General features: G+C 45.3%; 1 long non-coding RNA gene across 1 annotated transcript in view; it reads left to right on the top strand.

The window, feature by feature from the left end:
- Window positions 1–11114: 11114 nt before the first annotated feature.
- The window catches only part of LOC102371124, a 34981-nt gene continuing 23511 nt past the window's right edge, over window positions 11115–22584 (top strand). The window contains exon 1 of the long non-coding RNA XR_323664.2: window positions 11115–11447. This is a non-coding gene — a long non-coding RNA (uncharacterized LOC102371124). The remainder of the gene's footprint in view (window positions 11448–22584) is intronic.

Raw genomic sequence — 22584 nt, 5'->3', positions numbered from 1 at the left:
GCTGTAGTCCCTTATTTAAGGTTCATTCCAGTGGAATCAGCTGGATGAATTTGTACATTCATGCACAAGGACATTTCTAGCCTTCGGTCACCAAAGAAAGACATGTTGATATCTATCACCGTCTCTTGCTTTTGGTAACTGTATGTTGGCTTTCTAGTGACAAAGCAAGAGATAAGAAGTGTGTCTATACTTGAAGACATCCCACCCCTTTCACAAGCTAAGTACAGACAGTCAAATAGCCAGAGGCTGAGTTCATTCAGTCTTTGCAGGTTAGTCTAAACTGCATAGCATGAACAGAGAAGCAAGTGAACAGACGTTCACTTTCAGTTATGGAAATGCAGCCACATGACTGCAGTGGCTCAGGCCAGGCACGCCGGGGGGAGGGGTGGCACTAGAGAATGCCTCCCAGCCTGCCAGTCACTGCCAAAGGGAAGGGACAGAAGATCAAAGGCTTTTCCCCTGTCTCTGCTTGAGCGGGGGGATGTGGCCAAGCCCCAGCCTGGGACCGGCGCACTGATGCCAGGGGGAGGGAGGCTTTAAAGCCCCCTCCATGTCCCACATGAGACTCCAGCCTATGGCCAGTAGCGAGGGGGTGCCTCTGTCAGGCTTATCCTCCCTGCTCCCTGCCCCTGGCCAGGGCCACCATGCTGAGGGGGGAGAGGTGGGTTTAAACCCCATCCCTGGCCTGCAGCAGACCCCAGCCAGGGTCTGCCTGGTGGGCAGGAGGGGCAGCCTCTGCCAGGCTTTTGCCCCCCTGCTTCTGTGCCCTGCCTCCCCACTTCCCACTCAAGGCAGAGGGAGGCAGCTCCTGCCAGGGTTTTTTTTCCCATGCGCCTCACTCCCCGCTCAAATGAAGAGCAGGGTCCATGGCCCTGCCCTGCCCAGGGCTGGCAGGCTGAGGTGGAGGGAAAGGGGTTTAAACCCCCATTCTGGCTGCACAGGATCCCAGCCAGAGTCTGAATGGGGCTGCCATGTTCTGCCCCCTTTCGCCCTCCATTCAAGCAGGGGAAGAAGGCAGCTCCCACCAGGGTTTTCTCCAAGTGGAGAGTGGGGGGCATGGACACACGCCAGTCCAGGAGTCACATGATGAGGTGGGGGGGGGGGGGGGGAAAACCAATCCTGGCCCACATGGGACCCCAGCCAGGGTCTGCTAGGGTTTTCTCCCTCTCTCCTCACTGGAGCGGAGAGTGGCAGGCACAGTCATGCCCTAGTCTAGGGCTCGCACTATGAGGTGGGGAGGGAGGGGATTTAAACCCCTTCCCTAGCCCACATGGGATCCCAGCTGGGGTCTGACAGGGTGGGGCAGCCCCTGCTAGGCTTCTGCCCGCTCCCTCCGTGCTGGAGCAGAGAGCATGGCCAGGCCCCAGACCAGGGTTTGCATGCTGAGGTGGGGAGCAAGGGGGTTTAAACCCTTTCTCTGGTCTGCACAAGACCCCATCCATGTCTGCCTTGGCTGGAGGGAGCGGGGAGTGGGCAGAAGCCTGGCAGGGGCTGCCCCTCTCTCCCCGACCCAGGCAGATCTGGCGAGGGTCCTGTGCAGGCATGGTAGGGAGTTTAACCCCCCCTTTCCCCACTCCCTCAGTATGCCCCCCACTCTCTGCTTAAGCAGGGGAGGGAAAAAAACCTGGCAGGGGCAGCCCCCCAAACTCCTAGAGCATGGGGAGAAGAAGCTTAGCAGGGGATGCCCCACCCTGTCAGACCCCAGCTGGGATCCCATGTGGGCTAGGGAAGGGGTTTAAATCCCCTTCCTCCCCACCTCAGTGTGTGAGCCCTGGACGAGGGCATAGTCATGCCTGCCACACACTGCTCCAGTGAGAAGAGAGGGAGAAAACCCTAGCAGGGGCTGCCCTCTCTCCCTGCTTGCATGGGGAGTGGGGGGCAGGGTGGGGGCAGAAGCATGGCATCCATGCAGACAAAAGAGGGGGTTTAAATCTCCCTCCCTCACCTCAGCCTGCTGGCCCCAGGCTGGGATGTAGCCATGTCCTCTGCTCCACCTAAGCGAGAAATGGTGCGGGGCAGCAAAAGTCTGGCAGGGCCTGCGCCTCCCAGACAAACTCCAGCTGGGGTCCAGGGCCAGGGAGGGGGTTTAAACCCTGCTTCCTCCCTGATTCAGCATGCAAGCCCCAGGCTGGGGCATGGCCACACCTACCCCCGCCCTCCACTCGAGCAGAGAGTTGGGGAACAGGCCTGGCAGGGGCTCCCCCCTGGACCCATGCTAGGGTCCCACATGGCCAGGCAGGGGGTTTAACCACCCCCTCAGTCTGCCAGCCCCAGACAGGATGCGGCCACAGACCCTGATCTCTGCTTGAGCAGGGATTGGGGGAAACAAAACCCTGGCAGGAGCTGCCTGCCCCCCTCCTCAAGTGGGGAGCAGCTGGGGGCAGAAGCCTGGCAGGGGCTGCCCCTCCCCCCAGCAGACCTGGGCTGGGATCCCACATGGCCATAGAGGGCGTTTAAACCCCCCTGCCCCCACTCAGCCTGCCAGCCCAGTTTGAGCAGAGAGCAAGGTGGGGAGTCAGAGGGGGGCAAAAGCCTGGCAGGGGCTGCCCCACCGCCCTGGCAAACCCCAGCTGGGATCCAGGGCCTCCCTCACCTTGGCCTCAGCATGCCAGCCTAGGGCTGGCATCTGACCATGCCCTCTGCCCCCTCTGCTGCAGTGACAAGCAGGGAAAAGTCAGGCATGGACTTCTTTGCCCCTGCCAAACAGACCCCAACTGGGGTCCTGTGTGGGTGGGAGAAGGAATCTAAACCCCTCTCCCTTCCCTCTGCTTCAGCATGCTGGCCTTGCTGTCTTTTCTTTTAAACACATACACAAATCCCTTCAGAAGTATCTTATAGTAATTGTAGGTTCATAGAATCATAGAAATTAAGGGCTAGACAGAACCTCAAAAGATCAAATCCAACCCCCCCTGCTTTGGGCAGGAATACTGCTGAGATCAAATGATCATCCTGTGATCACCCATAACACCAAAGTCCCTTTCAGCCATTGTGCTGACCAGGACATCTCCTCCTAACCTATATTCATGTTTCTGGTTACTTCTCCCCTTTACTTCTTATTGTCCTTGATTTTGGCCACCAACCTTATCTCAGTTGCTGCCCTTGCCTTCCTTATCCTCTCCCTACAAATACAGGCTATACTTGTGTATTCCTCCTTGGTAACTACCCCTTGTTTCTACTGTCTGTAAGCTTCCTTTTTCTTTTTTAAGCACTCCTTGACTCCTCTGGTAAGCCAAGAGAGCTTCCTGGCTCTTCTACCACCTTTCCTGCATACAGAAATGGACCTTTTCTGCACTCTGAGGATGGCGTTCTATTCTTTTTCTAGATACCTATACAACTAGATTTGGTTGCCAGCATGGATATCCAAATCCAAAAAATGCCACTTATGCACAGGTTAGCATTCAGTTTCTGGGCATATATGTAGCCATTCACATGAGCAGGGTCAGAGTGCCAGCCTATGTATAAGTGATAATTTTGGCATCCAGAAAAGAATAGAATACCACCCCTGCATTTTCTTCCTTCAGAAGTGAGGAGACTCCTTTGGCCTGGTTTTAAACTTAAACCTGATTATATCAGTATTTTCAAATTAAAAGATTTTTACCTTCTTTAGTATGGTGTTCTAGAGCTCTTCTTACACTGAGTTATAATTAATACTCTTCCGGCTGTTTAATATAAGTAATAGCCAGATGGAGTAGGGACACAGCTCTGTATGCTAGAAAGGAATTATGGCTTCTCAGTTGAGCTGATCCAAATGCTAAGTAAACTCATTTTCACAAAACAGAACTAAAATTTATCGGGACATTTTCCTACTATTATTATTCTGTAAGCACTATGTAAGAACAGTGGGAAATGAATGGGAATATGACCAATAGGTGCTTGTAGGCACTAAAAATGCCTCCCTGAAGATAGTATGTGAGGGGCTGGCTGAAACCTTATATGTAAGTAGATATGAATAGACAGAGAGCAAGCCTGTGTTACAAGAGTTTCATGAATATTCCTCATTCAGTGGAAGCTTAATAAGTCAGAGCACTGGGAACCATGTCATCCAGTTAGATGGAAGCTAACAGCATTCCTGTCCCAGAGCAGGGAAAGAACCCAGGTGCCGGGGCTACCAGCACCAAAAACTTCCTTGGCAGTGTCCCTTCCTGCTCTTCCTGCCCTTTCATTTTTAATTCTTATAGGTTCATCTTTTCTTGGGGGCCCATCTTTAAGCAGAGATATCTCAATAAGCTACTATTTGTTCGGAACTAATTCAGGTATCTTTGTACAGCACTGCACTGTGCCATGTTTAGAGTCCCTAAGGGCACATACAAACATTCAGGGAGTTTAGGGGGAGGTTAGATCAAGTTAAAAAAGGAGAGACAAACAGTATCTGTGGAGAGGATCAGGGGGGCTAACAGGGTCCACAGGAGCTTGGGAGGATTGGAGGGGCAAGTGGGGTCTGCAGGGGTGGGTTGCTGGGGATCTAGGACGGTTTGGCAGGATCAGGGGGGCTACTAGGATCCATAGGGAGGCTTGTGGGGAAGAAGTGTGCTCTCTTTTGCCCAGGACCAGGGGCTATTTTTAGCACCCTGACCCCCCCCGACACCCCAAAAAACAACCCCAGCAAACCTACCCCCCAATCCTGCCTGCCCCCCCACCCCCGACTTACTTCCTTAGCTTCCAGCACCAGCAAATCTGGTAAAACTAGCACTGGGAGCAGCTTGTGGGATGGGGGTTTGGTGGGTTCAGGGAGAACTGATGGGTGTAGGTTGTCCATCTGGGGAGGGGCTAGAGGCTGGGGAGCTAAAAATAGTCCAGTGCCAGAGGAGCTTGTAGGAAAAGTGAAGCCATGGGACTGGTGCCAGTAACTGGCCTTTCCCAGCCCTGGGGCTGCTCTGGGAACTGTACAGAAGTTCAATTAGATCAGTCTCACCAGACCCAATCTAAGTTAGACTTCCTCTGAGGTGTAGTTAACTTAGATCAGGTTGGTCATTTTGAGACCAATCTAACTTTCCTGAAATGTACAGTGCACACATAGGTCAACCTAACTCAAGATCTAAGCGTAGGGTCTGCACCTGGACAAACTACGTTGGATCAGGTGGCCATTTTGAACATGATCTAACTTCCCCCTAACTTCCCTGAATGGCTGTATTTACTTCTTGGGTGCCTCAGCCCATTTTTTGCTATTTAAGTAAATCTGGTCTGGCTATGGATTTCCTTTTCTGGCCATGCTACGAACAAGGCCATTTTGGCCTGGCCAAAAGTTGTTCAGCCAGCTGAAGGCCATGGGATGCCCAGGTGTTTTTAGGTCACTGCTGCTCTATACTGAGTGAACAAAGTTTAAATATACCATCTGTTGAGCTGTTGTGACAAGACATATCATTTAGGCTCTTTCTTGCCACCAGAATTTAGAAAAGGGTTAAAGTATACAACGTATTAAGTCTGCCTCCTCCTCCCTTTAAATCCCCATGAGGAAAAGAGTAATGTAAATTTTGCATTTTATTTTCTTCTGTGTCAGTAATTTTTGGCCAGCACACCCTGTTAAAGCAGAGGAAGAAATGGCATTTTCTCAGAAAGGGGGTATTGCATGTGCAAAGCACAACACAGCACAGAGAAGTGTCAGCTCTTTTTCAGGGTGTTTGTGTGTGTGCGTGGGTACAAAAGATGGAGAGAATGAGAATCAGCACTTTCTTGGGACATGCAAACAAGAATATTGTTTCCAGGCTTGCCTGTAATTTCTGCTAGGCTGATCAAATTTGCAGTCTCTCCAACTGGGACTCAATATCCAATGGCAAAGGGAAGGGGCGGGGAAGTCCTTCTTTGAAGAATTGGTTTCAGATGCAGGGAACATTTCCATTTTATGGTTCTGAGCAGCAAACATCAGCTTTAAACAGACAGGACCCCATGACTGTTAATTAGAAACTGACAAAACTGGGACATCTGGACACCTTATCAGAGGTTTATCAAAATGACTACTATGATCCATACAAAGTTTTAATGGAACTCAGCTGTCAAACAAGTGAAATAATTTACACAAAGACAGTGGTGGGGGGAAGTGGGGAAGTCATCACTACAGTGTAATTAATACATGCTTGGATTTTGGATACTGTCATATCTCACCTACATTTACTCATTCTCAAACACCCTGAGCCAGAAGAATGCCAAAATCAGAATTTGTCAGCCTGGTTGCCAGCCTCTGTTTGTTTGGTTTTTAACAACAACATAAGTTAGAGATTTGTTGCCATTGCAGTCTTGGTTTTCAAGCCATTTCCCACCTCACATTTCATTACTCAGCCAGAAGGAATATTCAAATAAGTTACGATAAGGAAAAGTTAGCTTGAAAAGCAAAAAGAACCAGCAACATTTTTGGTGCCAGATCCTTCACAGGTATAAAATCTAGCTCTGATGGAGTTCACACCAGTTTTCACTAGATGAGGAATGTGAAATGTGGCCCATCACATTTGAAGAAGGATACTAAATTCAAGCATCAGTTCAGATTCAGGGAGGCTGTAACCACATATAATGCCTCTTTTCTTTGCATAGGAACACATCAAGGTATGTGTAGAAATATCTTGTACCTATGGCCTGAGCCCCAGAAATCAGAGGATGAAATCATAGAAATCTTCTTTTTAAGGAAATGCTCTTTCCATTTCCCATGAAAGCCAATATATACAAACTGTGGTGAGCTGCTTAAGAGAGGTGAACTGTTCTGTTCATGTTAGTTCTGAAGTCTGATGGCAACCCAAATATGGACAAGACCACTGTTGGGCCTGGACTGATACGAGTCCCAATTAGGAATATGGCCAGGGCTCCCATTGCTTTCTATTCTCCTTGTCTGGATCTCCATTTTGAGAAAACTGCTATTATGCACAAAAAACCAAAGTAGATTCTGGCAGTTCTTTGGTGTATGAATGTGCTTCAGGTATCTGGGTGCAAAACTGAGCCCTAAATTTATAACACCGAGTGATATTGATACTATGGGGTTATCCAATATTGGTTCTGATGGCTAATTTCCCTTCTGTATAATTAGACTTTTCAAGGGAGCTGTGGTACATACTTGTCAGTATGTACAGTTCTGTTAGTTTCAAATTAGCATCTGTGAATGTATTGTGCTTCTCTGGGGTGGGTGAGACCAGAGTAACGCAAATGGAAAAAAAGGACCTGAGTCATCAACTGCATGCAGACATTAGTTGAAACTGTTATCAGTCCTTCTATGGGCATAAAAGAAGATAAGACAACACTTCTCCCTTTGGAAAGATAGGACCCTTTCTCCTGCTTTAGAAATGCAGCATTCCAGACAAGTCTTTGGGGAGTACTAGTGCTCAGAATGTTCTGTTTTGGCAAGCTCACCTCGTCCAAGAATTGTAATCAGTACAGCATCGGTGCTTTAAATGGGGACTTTGAGGGGGAGGCACTGGTAATGTTCTGATGAGATGGCTAGTTTCCATGCACTGCATGTGTTTTTTCTTACTGCTTACTTAACTGATTTTGGTACTGTCCGTATGTGTTACATTTTCCCATACACAAACAAGCCCAAATCCTTCCACTCAGAAACACCTCTATTTTATATTAAGAGAGCACTAAAACAGAAGAGAGCATAAAATAATGTTTCTGTGAAAGGGCACACAAGATATTGTCAGCCTTGTTCTCACTTCTGCTAAAGGTCTTTTATGCTTCTCTGGCAGCATAAAGAGGCTTTTTAGTGGTGAAATGGACCCTTGAACATACGACTTGCCTATGGGGCTGATGTAGTGCTGACATGAGGGCTCTATTCCAAATCTCAGCTCCAGGTAAAGGGTCATGTTGCCAGCATAGCTAGATTGTAATTACTGTGGCTTCTGTTTCTAGGGCTTATAAGCCATGGGCAGCAAAACATAAGTTGAAGTAGCCCTAGGACTCAACTTCTTGGCTCCCTCAAATTACTGAGAACCACCTTGTATAGGTGGTTCATATACAAGGTTTCTTTACTAAGCAGATTATAGGCTTGTCTACAGAGAGCCGTTGACTGGGAGGGCTATAGAGGTGTAATTATTGGAGGTATAATTATAGATATATAATTATATATATAAATAAAATATTATTGGTAGGATGAGAGAACTCTTCATGTGGATGCTCTATTACGTTATAATTGTAATTATGTTGCTTTGGGAGTGTTATTAAACACAAATAAATCATTTACAAAATATGAAGAATAAATAAATATAGTATATTCAAATTTGCAAACACACACATAGATCTGGCCCTTTCTCTGATCTTAAATTGAGTCAAAATCTGATTTCAAAAGAACATATAGTGGGACTAAAATTTGATCTTTCCCAACTAGAAATATGTATTTTGGAGCTCATCTTTTTGCTTTATTCCAAACTGGTAATTGATGTTGGAAAATATCTGAAAATGAATGTGTAATTTCTTTCTCTTTCTTTCTCTGTCTCATAAGTTTCTCATTAAGAAAGCCAAATGTTCAGAATGTGTGAATTTTCTCTTGGATTTGAAGCTTCCTCTAATATAAGAAGCAGTCAGGTAGTATCACTGAATCCGATGCAGCACTGGGTACCAGCTGGGATGTTCATTCATCAGTCCCTGTCCTTGTAAATAATATGCAATTATTGAGCACTTTTTGAGAGGAAATACATTTTATCCTTCCTGTGGTTTCTTGGTTCATATGATGAATATCACAGTTATGAAGTTGAAGAATGTGAGCCAAGAATCTTGGCTCTAGAATGAAAGTATCTGCCATAGCAAGTTTAGTCGGATTGGACTGGCGTTGTAATTGTGATGATCCAGAAAATGTGTGAGAAACAAGGGGCCTTTCAGGGGGTAATATCTTTTATTGGACCAACTGAATAATTGGGAAGGATTAGTGCACATAGTCTCTTTCCTTTGATCTGGGGAGGGGTACTTTGTGCCCAAAAAGCTTGTTTAACCTCTCTTCCAACTATTCAACTGGTCCAGTAAGAAAAACATTCTCCCCAGAAAAGCCCTTGCTTCCAACATATTTAATTAGTGTTCTCAGGTCTCCTTTTCTTTCTTTTTGATTGTTGCCACTAAGTCCATAAATCCTATGTACAGTGTATGCTGCTTTCAAAACTCCTTTGTCTACATTAGAACACAGCTTCATCTACTAAGATGTTTATTCATGGCCTTTCAGCAGTTCCAAAGGTTGGTAACAAAGGGAACAGTTTGGAAGGGGGTGGGGGGGCAAGGAGCATAAATTACTGATATTGGGAAATTATCAGAAGAGATTGCAGGGATTTTATCAGCACCTGGATTTCCTGAGGGATAGCGATAGAATGTGGGTAACTCACATAGTAAAGTACCTACAAGGATGCCTCACGTTTTGAAAGACTTTGTAGTTTCCTGCACAGTGACAGGACCGCTCTGCAGGTGTGTATATATATATATATAGATGAAGTATGCATTAGGTGGGTGAGGAAGGCATCAGCCCTGGGCATCAGCTGTATTAATAGCATGGGTTCAGTGCCATGGACCAGACTGAACCCATGGACACCCAGCAAGTAGAGGACTCATGGAGTTCCACCTTTCCCCCATGCCAGATCCAGTGCCTGCTTTTACTGCACTGAGACAGGATTGCATGCAGTATCTGCTCTGAGATCTGTGCTGGCTTGGATCAGCTAGAACAGGTGCCATGTGTAGTGTAGTCTCGGACTGGCCAAAGTATGTACCACAGGCATTGGATTCAGCGTGCAGGGGGATTTCCAGACACGACCTGTGCAGGGCCAGCACAAGAGGTCAGATGATGTGGGCCGTATCTTTGCCACCACAGGTGTAGACCAGTGGCCCCCAAACTTCTGGCCCCGTGGACCAGATCCCATGCCACCCCAATCTGATACCATGCCACCTGCCTACCAGATCTGGACATACACCAGCACAATCTACTATGCAAGGCCCTGTTATCCAGGCTGAGGGGATCCCCACAGGTCCAGAAATTTGGCAGCAGAGGAGCAGCAATGAATGCTGCCACCACTCCCTTGACTCCAAGTTCCACACTTCAAATGATACTGCTCTGTGGGCCAAATTGCAGGGTGAGAACCCTGGTCTACACACACTGCTTCTTGTTGTTTTGGAGGATTTGGGCTGTCACGATGGTTTGGTTATGCTGTGGACTTCATACCTCCCAAATCTTTCTGTGTAGAAGTTGGTGATACCACTTAAAGTGCCAAATATTAGCAGAATCTGCTGAACTAGGAATTGCAGAAAACATGAATACTGAGCATGTTCAAAAGAAGACCTGTAAGACAATGTACAGTAAACCATTTGTAGGGAGCTGTGCTTAATAAGTGAAATGTCAGCTAGAGTGGATACGAAGGGTAGGGCAATCAAATATCTTATCTTTGGGTTTACAAAGATTGCTGTAAGAATTAAGATAAGTAGGAGACCCCAAGTATGCATGCACATGCAGTACCCACCCCCCAAATATCAGGGACTGGCCCGCCTGCCCTTAAACTGTGTACAACAATGACTAGATTCAGCCTGCCAGTAGGCTGATCTGATACATCACGCACACACTTCTACAATATCTCCTGTTGCCTCCACAAGGAGAGGGACTCGTACCCATTTTCTCAGAGAAGTCTGCAACATAGTGGGGAGCAACTGTACTATTTATCTTTTGGGTCTGATAGTGCCTGATGGTTTTAGAGGCTTATAACTAGTGATGCAGAATTAAACCTGCCCACTCCCAGAATGTAGATAGAACACATTCACTGCCTCCCCCTAGCGGGGACATGCTACTCCTTTTGCATTGCTTTTCTTCTTCCTCCTTCCTTTACTCTCTGTGACTGACAGGCCCAGGATGATGCCAAAAAATAAAAGCTGTATAAGAGCTTTATAGGAGTAGGGCTAATGGAGGGATGCCACTAATGGGATCCATTCTGGTCAGATGTAAACCCTCAGCATATTTGCAAGTGGGAAACTGGGAAGTGGTGCAGGTGCTAAGGCACACAGTTAATAACCCAGAGTTCACAAGTTTGAGGCTATAACAAAGGTACTTATGGTGCAGCCCCATCAGTTACCAGCTTATCTGTGAATTCTGCTAAATACTTTGTCACAAAGACATGAAAAAGGAAAGGACTTGGCTAGGTGTGTGTACAAATTACTGAGGTGCCACATACAGTGTGGACACAGTTCATGTAGCTTTGCTTTTCAAATATTTTTTCATCTATTAAAGTGGTTTAAGAGCAAATCATGGCAGGCCCCTAGGATTGCCCTGGAGGATGTCATGTTGCCTATATTGTATTACTTTGTTTTACAGGTGTCCCAATTGAAGCCCTTTGTGCATCCAGCTGCAATCTTGTACTCAATCCTGTTAACATCCCTGTTATCCGGTTCAGATCAAGTCATGGATAAGGACTGTTTGGCTGAGCATCCCTGGGAAAGAAAAGAGGTGATGTTCATGGACATGAAGAAGCAGTGGAAAATACTGTGAAGATTTATTTGCTCTTGGAGTGAGGGTATGTAGTGATTTGCTTACCTTTTGCATTCAGGATTTGGGATTAGATACTCAGCTGCTGCTTAGAAAGTCAAACTGCAGCAGCCCAAGATAGCTTATCTAGTATGGAGGTTAAATCTGTTTTGGATGTGGTTAAAAATGAAGCCTCTTTTCCAAAAGAAATTCTGTTATTTTAACATTTGGTTTTGTTTCAAATCAGAACAAAAAGTCAACACTTCTCACAGGACCAAATTAAAAAAATATATATTTCAATGATATTTGGTTCTTACAGAAATATAAGATCAAATGATAGTCTAAGATTTTCTTAATGAGTCTAAACCAATAATTTTCACTGCTCCCATTAGAAGTTTTGTCAAAATTGACATTTTCCATTCAAGGAATCTGCTTAAACAACAAACAATGTTTCCCCATAGAAAATATTTCTGTCAAATGTTTCTATTGGGTCTAATCTACCTGAGGTTCATCTGTATGTGTGGCTTTATTATCAGATGTAGTCCTTACTACTAGAAACTGTGTCTTTGTCCCATCAAAACTAAGTTAGTTCAATATAGCAGGATGACTACTTAAAGTGTGGAGGTCTCCTAGGCCATTCAGTTATTGCTTTTCTTTGTTTTTGGTGGTGCTCAGTAGAGGTGTTTAACCTGGTTCTCACCTTCTAAAAATCAGAAGGTGTTGCTAGTAAAGCATTGTGTGCCAGGGTAATTTGGGAAGCCCCTCTCCAGCCCCAAATACTCTCCCTGCTCCTGCCCCCACCTGCTAAATTGTTGTTCTTTAGAAGTTACTGAAAGTCTTCTTTCTTCCTCAGTTATCAAGGGGAGGAGAAGTGGCTTCATGTTAGTCTGCTCAGGTGAATAGTGGGAAATTTTAAAGGTTCTTATTTTTTGGTGCTTCCATATTTAGTGTCCTAGATGAGGCAACCATAGGCAGATCTACGATCTGGTACAGGTGATGCCGTGCATAACATGACACACATTTTTTTGCAGTTAAAGAGAAACTAGAAGTTTTACTAATATGCTAGGGGCCTAGCAGTGTGTTATTCAATTTAAGATCAAAGTAAATACCAGTGTAACTATTGGAATTTGCACTGATTTGCTAGACTATATATTAAGTTTAAAAAAATACAACAAACTAAGCAAAACATAGCCCACAGATGTTTTAGCATTAGTCCTGTAGTCATTATAGTTAAATCATAGAAACATAGAAAAGTAGGGTTGGAAGGGACCTCAGGAGGTCATCTAGTACAACCCCCTGCTCAAAGCAGGACCATCCCCAACTGGATCATCCCAGCCAATGTACATATCTTATTCAGATTTGTAAGAACTAGTCTTCTTGAGTGTCTTGACTGTGCCTCCAGTATTTCAATGATAGTCATTTCTACACCAAAGTTAAGGTTTTAAACTAAAGCTAAAAACAGTCTGCAGGGCTGTGAAACAGAAGAGGGACTTGGCCTGGAATGGCTAACAGATAGCATTGCAGAAGAAACAGTGGAACATCAAGACCAGTAAAAAGGAGATGGTTATTAGCACCTGTGGAGAGAGAAATCAGGGATCAGGCAGATGATAATAAGCCATGAAGTCAATTCATCCCTCCAGGTTGCCTGAATAGAAATACCAGTGCCCTCCCAGGTGGTTGGTTTTAAAGTCTGAGAGGAACAGAAATCAAATAGGGGTGCAACTGCACCACTGCACCCCCTCCCCCCTGGACCCACCCCAATGGTAACCTCCAGTGTTTTGCCCTTTCTGAAAATCAGGCCTCTTAACAGTGTTTGAACTTGGGCTGCCAAAAATGGAAGCACTCCGAAGTGCTATTCACTGGAAGGAATCCCCTGGTTCAGTGCAGGCAGCCATGTCATATCAGCCCTTTCATGAACTGATCAAGCTCCATCTTAAAACCAGTGTGGCATTCCCCTTGCCACTCCTACTGAAGAGTTGATCCAGACCTCTCTGTTCTAATAGCTAGAAACCTTCTTCTAATTTCCAGCCAAAAAGTATACATGGCCTGTTTATACATGTTTGTATTTGTGCCAACATTGTCCTTTAGTTTAAATAGCACTTTTGCCTCCTTCAGGTTTTCTCCCCTCCCCACCATCTATTTATATATAGCAGTCATATTCCCGCTCAACCTTATTTTTGCAAGGCTAAACAAATCAAGTGTTCCTAGTCTTCTCTTAGCCAATACTCTCCCCCTTTCCCAAGTTCCCCAGGATCCCTTCTCTTCAACTGTTCCTCTTCTGGTTTGAACTTATCCTTGAATTCCTCATGGCTGACCAGGATCATACATCGGATTCCAGATGAGGTCTCCTCAGTTCTTTATATAACGGCACTTTGAAAATATACTCTCATCTTTCTTTTTTTAGTTTTAGTTACTTATTTGTTCTGTTTATATGTATATGAGGCAAGGAATAAGCTTTTGATTTACATATTTGTTGCATACATTTTTGTAAATGGCACATGGAGTAGGCACCTCTCATCTGCTTGCAGATGTTAAAAAACGAAAATGGAGCTTTACTTTAAACTCAGCATGCTCCAGCACCAAGCCCAGCACATGCCCAAAAAAGGTATCACATTACTTGGACCCAGCATGCCCAACATCTGTATAGATCAGGCACTTTAGTGGGGCTTTTTTGTGCTTTTATCTAATAGCTGATTGAATCAACTTGAGATAAAAGTGCCAAAAAGCCCTGCTAAAGCACCCAATTTATACAGATGCTGAGGAGCTGGGTCAAATCAACACATTACTTCTTCCCATAAAGTGAAGTTTTGTGTTTTGGGGTTTTTTTTCCACGTCTGTCAGCAGCCCTCGAGCTTATGTTTTAAGCTAGAATTTTTGAAAGAGCCCAGAGGAGTTACATGCCCATCAACTTTCAGTGGAAGCTAGGCCCCTTTGAAAATCCCAGTTCTAATTATTATGTATGTAGGACATGCAATGCAAATAAAATAAAATAATTACATTGTCCTAATATGAAATAAATTGTGAAATAGGATCCTAACAGTATCATTGCCCTGTAGCAGCAGAAATGACTGTGGTGTAGCATGGAGCTGCCCAAGTCAACTAAAGTACCAATTGGTAACTAATTGGGCACTACCCACAACAGTATAGAATTAAGCATGGTCTGCAAAAGCTACCCAAGTAGCTGAGTAAGTTAGTCACGCTGGGCATGTCCACACAAGCACATGTGTGCTTTGTGGTGCCTCAAAGGCTTTTAAGGCACCGCAAAACACACCCCGTGCATGTGATTTGGTTCTCCGCGCTGCATATTTACAGCATGGAGCCAAACTTAGATACCGGGAAATCCCAACATCAAAACAAAAGCACTTCGAAAAAAAGTGTGGCAGCACATGTGACAACGGTGTGTGCAGCCTGAAACTGGAGCCTGGCCAGCCAGAGCTATGTTCCAGCTGCCAGCCAGGCTCCACGTGCCTGGATTGCTGCTGATTGCTGCCAGGATCCCAGGTTAAGGCTTCTGGGGCCAGCCCAGATGCTAACCCCAGCCTTCCCTACCCCACCCAGGGCAATTTACCTCATGCCAGAGCTTGTGTGCAGGGGCATTCCCTAGCAGCACAAATATGTGCCACTGCTAGTTGTCCCTGGGGAAATGCACATGCACATTCGTCTGGACATGCCCACTGAGTTGGACTGTTATGAATACCTAAGCTAGCTCCAATATTATTTCTCTCTGCTGCAGTAATGATGACTGCAGTGTGGACTTACTCTAGGTCTGTATGGAAAAAGTTTTGTAATCATAAGTAATTAGTCATCTAGGTACATCAGCTGCCTTTCCCTTTGACTGCCACACACCCTACATATTTCTACTGTAATGCTATTGAAAGCTGTTAAAATCAATGCTTTTTCCTTGACCTCATAAAATTATAAATGTAGGTAAATTCTAGTACATTCTAGTGCTGAGCTCTGCAGATGAGGACACATTTCAGCTGGAGCTGTTCCCTCAGCAAATCCCTGTAACACTACTGGAAGCTGTACACACACATCCAGGAGAGAGGAGTATGAGCCAAGGACGTGTCACAGGAGGTTCCTAAAAAGGTGTGGGGATCTTACCTCTACACTTTTAGAAGTTCTTCTAGAACCTCTAAACTGTCTTCTAGATCTCAGGATGGTCTAGAAAACAGTGCTTTGGACTGGGAATCAGGAAACCTGGTTTTTATTTCTATATCTGCAATATGGCCTGGGGCAGGTCATGTTGTGAGCTCTTCAAGATAGTGTAATCAGTAATCACCTATGTACTGTATGTTTGTACAGCACGTAACACAATGGGGTTCTGATCTCTTTGGGCGTTTATACACATTGTGGCATTTTGCACCCTTCGTGCCACCCGGCCTGTCAGGGTGTAGCCTGTTGGGGTGTAGCCCCTCCCCTCTCCTGCCACGACTTTGATAAAAAAAACAACTAGGAGAGGGGGTTTTTCCCAATAGAGATCTTCCCAGGGGGGCTCTCCCAATGGCTGGCAGTACTTACGGTTGTTTGGCGCGATGTTCCATGGGGCTCCGCCTCCCCTACACCCCGTCCACTCGCCAACCAGGTGGATGTCTGTCAATAATGATCTTTGGCCCTGTAGGGTGGCCCAGGGCCTGCCTTCTTGGTTGTGGTGGCTTTTTCCCCCTTCTCAGGGTTTATCTTAATTAAAAAATATATATTCCCCTGAGGAAGAGAGGTCTGCAGAGCTGCCTCCTCTACCCCTGCCTCCTCCAGGGGGCTCAAATACTTCCTCCCTCCTGCTGTGTGCAAGGGACTCCCCTGCCTCCTCGGCCTCCACTTCCGCTGGGAGCTGAAGGGATGCCCCTGCTTTGCCCCCGGCAGGGAGCTTAAAGATCTCCCTGGTGTTGCCTGTGGGAGCCACGCAGGCTGTGTCGCTCCCTTCCCGCGCTGGAGACACAGCACACCCAGTGAGCTTCCAGCCTGCACTCTCCTTCTTCAGCTCTCTCCCCGCCCTAGTTCTGGCAGGACTTTTAAACTTTCCTGCGGCAGCCAGTATGCTGATTAAACAGTGCCGGAAACAGCTGATTAAACAGCCGGCGTAACACCAGTTCACACGGCTGCGGCCACGGTCATGACTCCTGTTCCAGCTGCCCTGCAGGAAGTGAGTCATCCCTACCGGGGGTCTGTTCCCAGGGTATGGGGCCTGCAGGGTCTGCTCTCTCCTGTTTGGGAGCCCGTGGTGGTGCCTCGCCGCCACACACATGCATTGGGGAGTGGGGGTGCTTTAATTACAGCACCCAGAGCATCATGCTTATTGGCATCCCCACACTGAAAAATGCTGGTGGGGGGACTTTAAAGCTCATTCAGCGAGCTTTACTTAAAGTGCCCCCAACACCATTTGTCAGTGCGGGGACGCTGATACACATGACACTGTAGTCTGCTGGACATACACTGGAGTATGCTGGTAATTAGCATACTCCAGCAGACTTGATTAATCATGTCTGTTCCAACATGCTGTAATTACAGCATGTCAGAGCAGCCTCAAAGCATATGTATAGGTGCCCTTTATCTCAAAGTACTGCTGCAATACAAATAACAATAATGAAGAAAACTTTGAGGTCTCTCAGTCTCTTTATGGGAACCCTAACAACAGGAGCCAAAAGGGAAGGATTTACTCAGTTAATCTATATCCCCAGCACCCTGGCACTACTTCCCTCTTTTTTGTCTGCAATGGCTGCCTGCAGCTCCCTTGGAAGAAAGAAAGGTTTGCCTCTCCTTTCCACCACTGCTTCCTCCACTCCATACTTCCCAGTAGGTTTTCTGCCATTTGCAGCCCTGGCAGCCAGCTAGAGCTAGTGGCAGTAAACTACTAGTTATCCTGCACCTGTAGTTGTGGTTTATTTGCAGAACAAAGGAAGACTGTACTGTTTGCAGAGGTAGCAGTATTTCTATGGCTAGAGGTGGACACTTAGGGCCTTATTACACATTAATTTTAGGCAGCTCCTGGAGCTCTTAACCCCTGGATTTGTCCAACATTAGCATCTGAAACTAGTTTTAAGCGCACTTTTTGTGGCTTAAAGTTGCACCACTCTATGGCAGGTTTATTTCTGATCTGTGTTACCCAGCTTGTGTTCCATTGTGTGGCCACTCTCCGCAGATAAGCCACCCAAGTTCCAGTCCTCCAGCACCCATCCCCGTCCCTACCCCCTGTTCTGTGTCAACAAACTTTCCACCCCTGAATTCTACTGCCCAGGGGTGGTTCTGGCACCAAGCCAACTCTCCCTGTCAACCCTCTAGGCCGTGACATTCCCACCCACAAAGGAGCAACCCCATGCAAACAGCCTGCAAAGCACATACCAGCTAGCCAAGTCACAGGGCACAGATGGGTCCAAAAGTGGGGTCTAGAGGAGGTGGGAGAACAAGGTAGGGGACTGGACCAGGTACCCATGAGCTGGGGCTTCCTTCCCAAGGCAAGGACAGTAGCTCCCCAAAAATACCTTCCCTCACTAGTCCTATCTCTCAGCCACTCTTGGAAGCATGACCAGCAACCCCCCACCCCAGTTTATTAAAACATGAGACCTTCTTTAATTTACTTTTGTATTTCTTTATAATTTTTTTACTGTCTTTTATTTTATCCTTCAGTAGCTGACTTCCTTCATTTTATCACCCTTCAACCACCATTTCCTTTCCACCCCCCAATTCATTACTGTCCCCCATCCCATTAATTCTCCACCTCCCAGCTTAATGATCGCATCCCTCCTCAACCCATCTCTCATGCACCCCCACCGAGGGCAGGGATAGAAACCTGTCCTGGCTCACCAGCCCTGTAGTGGCAACTCACAGCTACAGCTCCTAGTCAGGCCCCTGCTCACCAGCCCTGTAATGGCAAGGCACATCTGTGCAGGTGAGGGACAGTCGGAGAAGATTTTTAGTCTTAAGGTGTGACTTCTCCAAACTCAAGCTAGCACTAACACAAATCAACATGTGAGCAACTCTAAGTACAACATATAACAAGGCCCTCAGCTGTGTGACTGTAGGCTGATTTACTAAATCTCATCTCAGTGCTGTAGTTTTGCCCTTGTTGATAATGTGAACTGGTGTCAACTGGTATGATCTGATGATGATGATACTTATGTGTCCAACAGCGTTGGTGAGGTTTAATTGATGCATTAATGCTGTGAAGTCCTCTGGATAGTGGTATATGTGTGCACACTTCTTAATATAATATAAAATCAAACTGGTATAAAACCAAATTGGTGTACAACCATATGCTGACTGGGGGAAGAACAAAACAGGAAATTCCAGTCATGCAAAAGCAAGAAAAAATATGACATGTTAAGGCTTAAAAAATAAAGTGAAATGAAAGAGAAGGGCAAGAGAGAGAGAGAGAGGCTGAGCAAAGGTTAAGGAAATCAGCAGTATCAATCCATCTCATTGTTACTGGATAAAAATGCATATGTTGGGTTTCACTGCTCCAAGGGTATGATGCCAGGAGTTGACAGTCCTGTTCAGCAATCAACCACTTGGATCTGAAGTAAGCTGCAATGTTCAGGTGTGTCTATAGTTTTCTGACAAATAACCAGTCTAGCTTCTGACATTGCTGAGCTGTATATGGCAAGAAAGCACATATGATTTTTATTTTCTTGGATCTGGGAGAATACATTCCAATAGCTGGATAAGCAGAACAAGCTATTTTAAAGAATTTTATATTCTCTGGAATTGCATCATAGCAAAGCACACACAGTACACAAATTACAGTTTCATCTTAAATTATATTCCAAAGCAGAAAAAAAAATTAAAATGTCATTTCCATTATTTTTCATATGAAAGGCCAAATTCCAATCACTTTTTTGCATTCTACTACATTTAATGCATGTTCTTCAAACAGTGGGGTAATCTGTCTTAGTTAGAACAATCTCCCTCTGGCTGCCCTTTGTCATCCCTATGGAAGAAATTATCACAGCAAATGTATTTTACCTTCAGTGGACAGTGGAGGGTGCTGTTGTATTTGAGGTGTTCACAAAAACCAGGCATTTTTCTGTGTTGGTGCAGTTCTGTTTGATTTTTTTCCTCCCATTTCATGTGGTCATTTCACAGTCTGCAAACCATGGACTGCAGCTACAGAAATTACTTCTCAGTGTTGGCACTACTCTAGTGCCTGGGAGCCCTACTTATCCCAAAACCCCATGACTAGTTCAAAATGCCCAATCTTCAATGAGCTAAAGCTCAGATTACATGTATGACTGTACATCTCAGCACTTGTATTACACCTTGTCTTACTGTATATTAAATTTCAGGGAGGATTTTTAAGCATTTACTTCTTTTTGCAGTGCTTAGGGGTCCTGAGCTATCTCTTGCAAGCTGTTGGCTAAACCAAAGTAGTATGCAGTTTGTGTAGAAAAGCCTGATTTTCAAACTTGAATCATTGTTGGGACACTTGAATTCTGCATCTCATTTGGAATCTCTTTGCTCAAATCAGTACAAAAATGTCTAGATTTAATTGGATTAGTTAAAGTTTAAAACAAAATCTAACATGAACAGGTCAACAAATAAAATTAGTTTATGCATTTATAACATAGTCCTTGCATAGGAAATGCATCAAATATTAAATTGACAGTACATTTGATTCTAGCTAAAAGGCCAAGAGGGGAATATATATTTAGTTATATGCTATGCTGTCAGATTATGTATATTTCTAAAAAGTAAGGAGTAGAATAGATTTAAGAAAAAATAATTTTGTTCAAGCATCTTTGGAGACAGTACAACTATCCTAAATACCAGCATCAATAATTCTTTGCCCTTTTCTACTGCCTTCCATTAAAAAAAAAAAAAATCTCACAGAAAAATATTACTTAAGCTTCACACCACAAAATGGTTATAGTACAACTATACACTACACCACAACTATGATGGTAGGAGTACTCTTTTTATAAATAAAGTAGCTAAGAGCAATGAGAGCTTGATCAGTCAGATACTGACTGGGGTATTTATTTAACTCTTAATTAGACTCACTAAAACACATGGAAAGGTGCTAGCCTTTGGATGCAGGATCCCCTGCCCCACAATATTACCGTGGAGCAAGGACAAGACAGCCCAGAAGGAATGTTCACTCTGCATCCTGTGGTGGTTGCCATACCCAGGGGCTTTGGATGATGTAAAGCCCATGGGCAATGTGACTGTGTCTGTACAACGTGGCCCTCAGTATTTAAACATTGCTTTAAAGATGCAAAGCATTTTTGGACAGATGTTACATGTAGCTTTCACCCCACCAACTTAGTTTAGCAATGAAAATATATTTTACTGCTTGTTACTCATTGCCCAGCAAAAAAAAAAAAGAAAAAAAGCTCTGCTCAATAAACATTCAAACAAAATAAATCTTTTCTCGTAAGAGTTCTCAGAGAATTCTGAATAAACTGAAAACTTGTACCACTTTTAAGGGTTTGGGGTTGTTTGTTTGATTGTGTTTTGTCCTTAATGCCTTTGACTTGAATGTGGATGACACCAGTGGGTGAGAATTGAGGCTTTTTATAGAAAGTTCTTCAGAATTCGTGTCCAGCTAGTCTGCTGAACACTGATTCAGCCTGTGGGAAATATTCCTATCTGACCCCCTATAATTCAGTTTACTTTCATTTAATCTTCTTAACTAGCATTGGTAAAAGAGGGTATGTTTATGTCTGTATCTAAAGAAATAGTCCTTACATATGCACATAAAGTTTACTTTATCTTACAAGTTTATTTTCTTTTTTTCCCCTCCCATTACTATGTCACTGATGTTGCATTTTATTAGACCTCTGGTTTTCATTATGCAAAAAGTCAAAACTGGAACATTGTAAATCTCTCTTCCCTTTTTTACTTGCTGTTCTGCAGCTAGTTCACCATTCCGTGTCTAATAGCTTCCACTACCATAGCATACTATTCCAGGGGCTTTGGGGAATAGAAGGTGAGAATGGGGGTAGGGGTATGCGGGGGCGGGAGAGAGAGAAAGTGGTTTGCTTGCCCAAGGCTTGTTAACTTGAGCGCACACTCTTTTTCTCAAATTTGTTTTCTCAGCTGGTGGCACAGTCCCTGCCACAGCACCATCAGTGTAGCAGAGAGTGGTTTCATACAAGATCTGAAGGTAGATTTTTAAAGAAGTGGTTGGGGCAGAAGGGGAGCAGAGCTTAATAACAGCTTAGAGCCTGGCTCTCTGTGTTTTCTTAGTATATTGAAATATGAACTGTGTAAACACTCTGCATTCCACCTGCTTAGGCATCTGCCAAAGAGCTCACAAACGTTCTTTGCTCTTTTTACATCCTTCAAGCTTGCTAACCCACTCTGCTAGCCTTTCACAACACCCTGATATCCTGTCCTCCCACCTGACCTCCACAAACGTGCACACACTGTTTCCACTGGAAATATGTTTTTTCAAAGCTTCTCTATACCTGCGGTTCTTTTTAATCCCCCTTGTTCTTAGATCTCTGGACCTTTTCAAGTCCTGGAGCCCTGTTGTGATGGTTTGCATTCTTCCAGCTATTGGGAAAATGGTAGGAGTCACTGCAGAGTCCATGCAGCTTTCACACAATATAGAATGAGAATGCTACATTTTCCCCAGAATCAAACACACAAAGTATGCACTGCCATGGTCTGCAATATGAACCACTTCTCCTGCCTGGAACAAACAGGATGGCAAGTTCCATCTACAAGTCAAACTAACAAGGGGGCTGACACTTTTACACTTAGTGAAACGCTGAACAAAGAAGTCCATTTTTCATCGTGCCTTAAAGAGAGGCCCAGCTCTGCTTGGGCTTCCTGTGAGAGCAATCTTAAAGCCAGGAGGGATCCACCACTTGGAAAGTTCTGCCACCAGCTTCCAGGAGTGGGAAACTGAGACCTAGTGCTGCCACTGAACCTGGGTATCAGAGGAGGTCCTGGGAGGAGAGGTCAGGGTCAGCCTTAAGGGAGGGCAACATGGGCAACTGCCCCAAGTGCAGCACAGCCCAGCCCCCCACCGGGAACAGCCCGGTGCAACTGCAGACCCAGCCGATAGCAGTAGCCTGCTGTCATCCTGCATGCAGATCTGGAGGCACAAACCCCCCGAGGAAGAGCCTGGTGCAGCCCCCCAGCCCGCAGCCCTCCCAGGGTGCACGTAGCAGCAAGAGTCGTGGCCCTCTGTCCCACACCCCGCACCCATTGACACTGCGCTTCACTCCCTGCTGCAGCCCCGG

The sequence above is a fragment of the Alligator sinensis genome, unplaced genomic scaffold, assembly GCF_000455745.1.
Source record: "Alligator sinensis unplaced genomic scaffold, ASM45574v1 scaffold579_1, whole genome shotgun sequence".
Taxonomy (NCBI): domain Eukaryota; kingdom Metazoa; phylum Chordata; order Crocodylia; family Alligatoridae; genus Alligator; species Alligator sinensis.
This window is presented reverse-complemented; position numbering and strand designations above follow the sequence as displayed.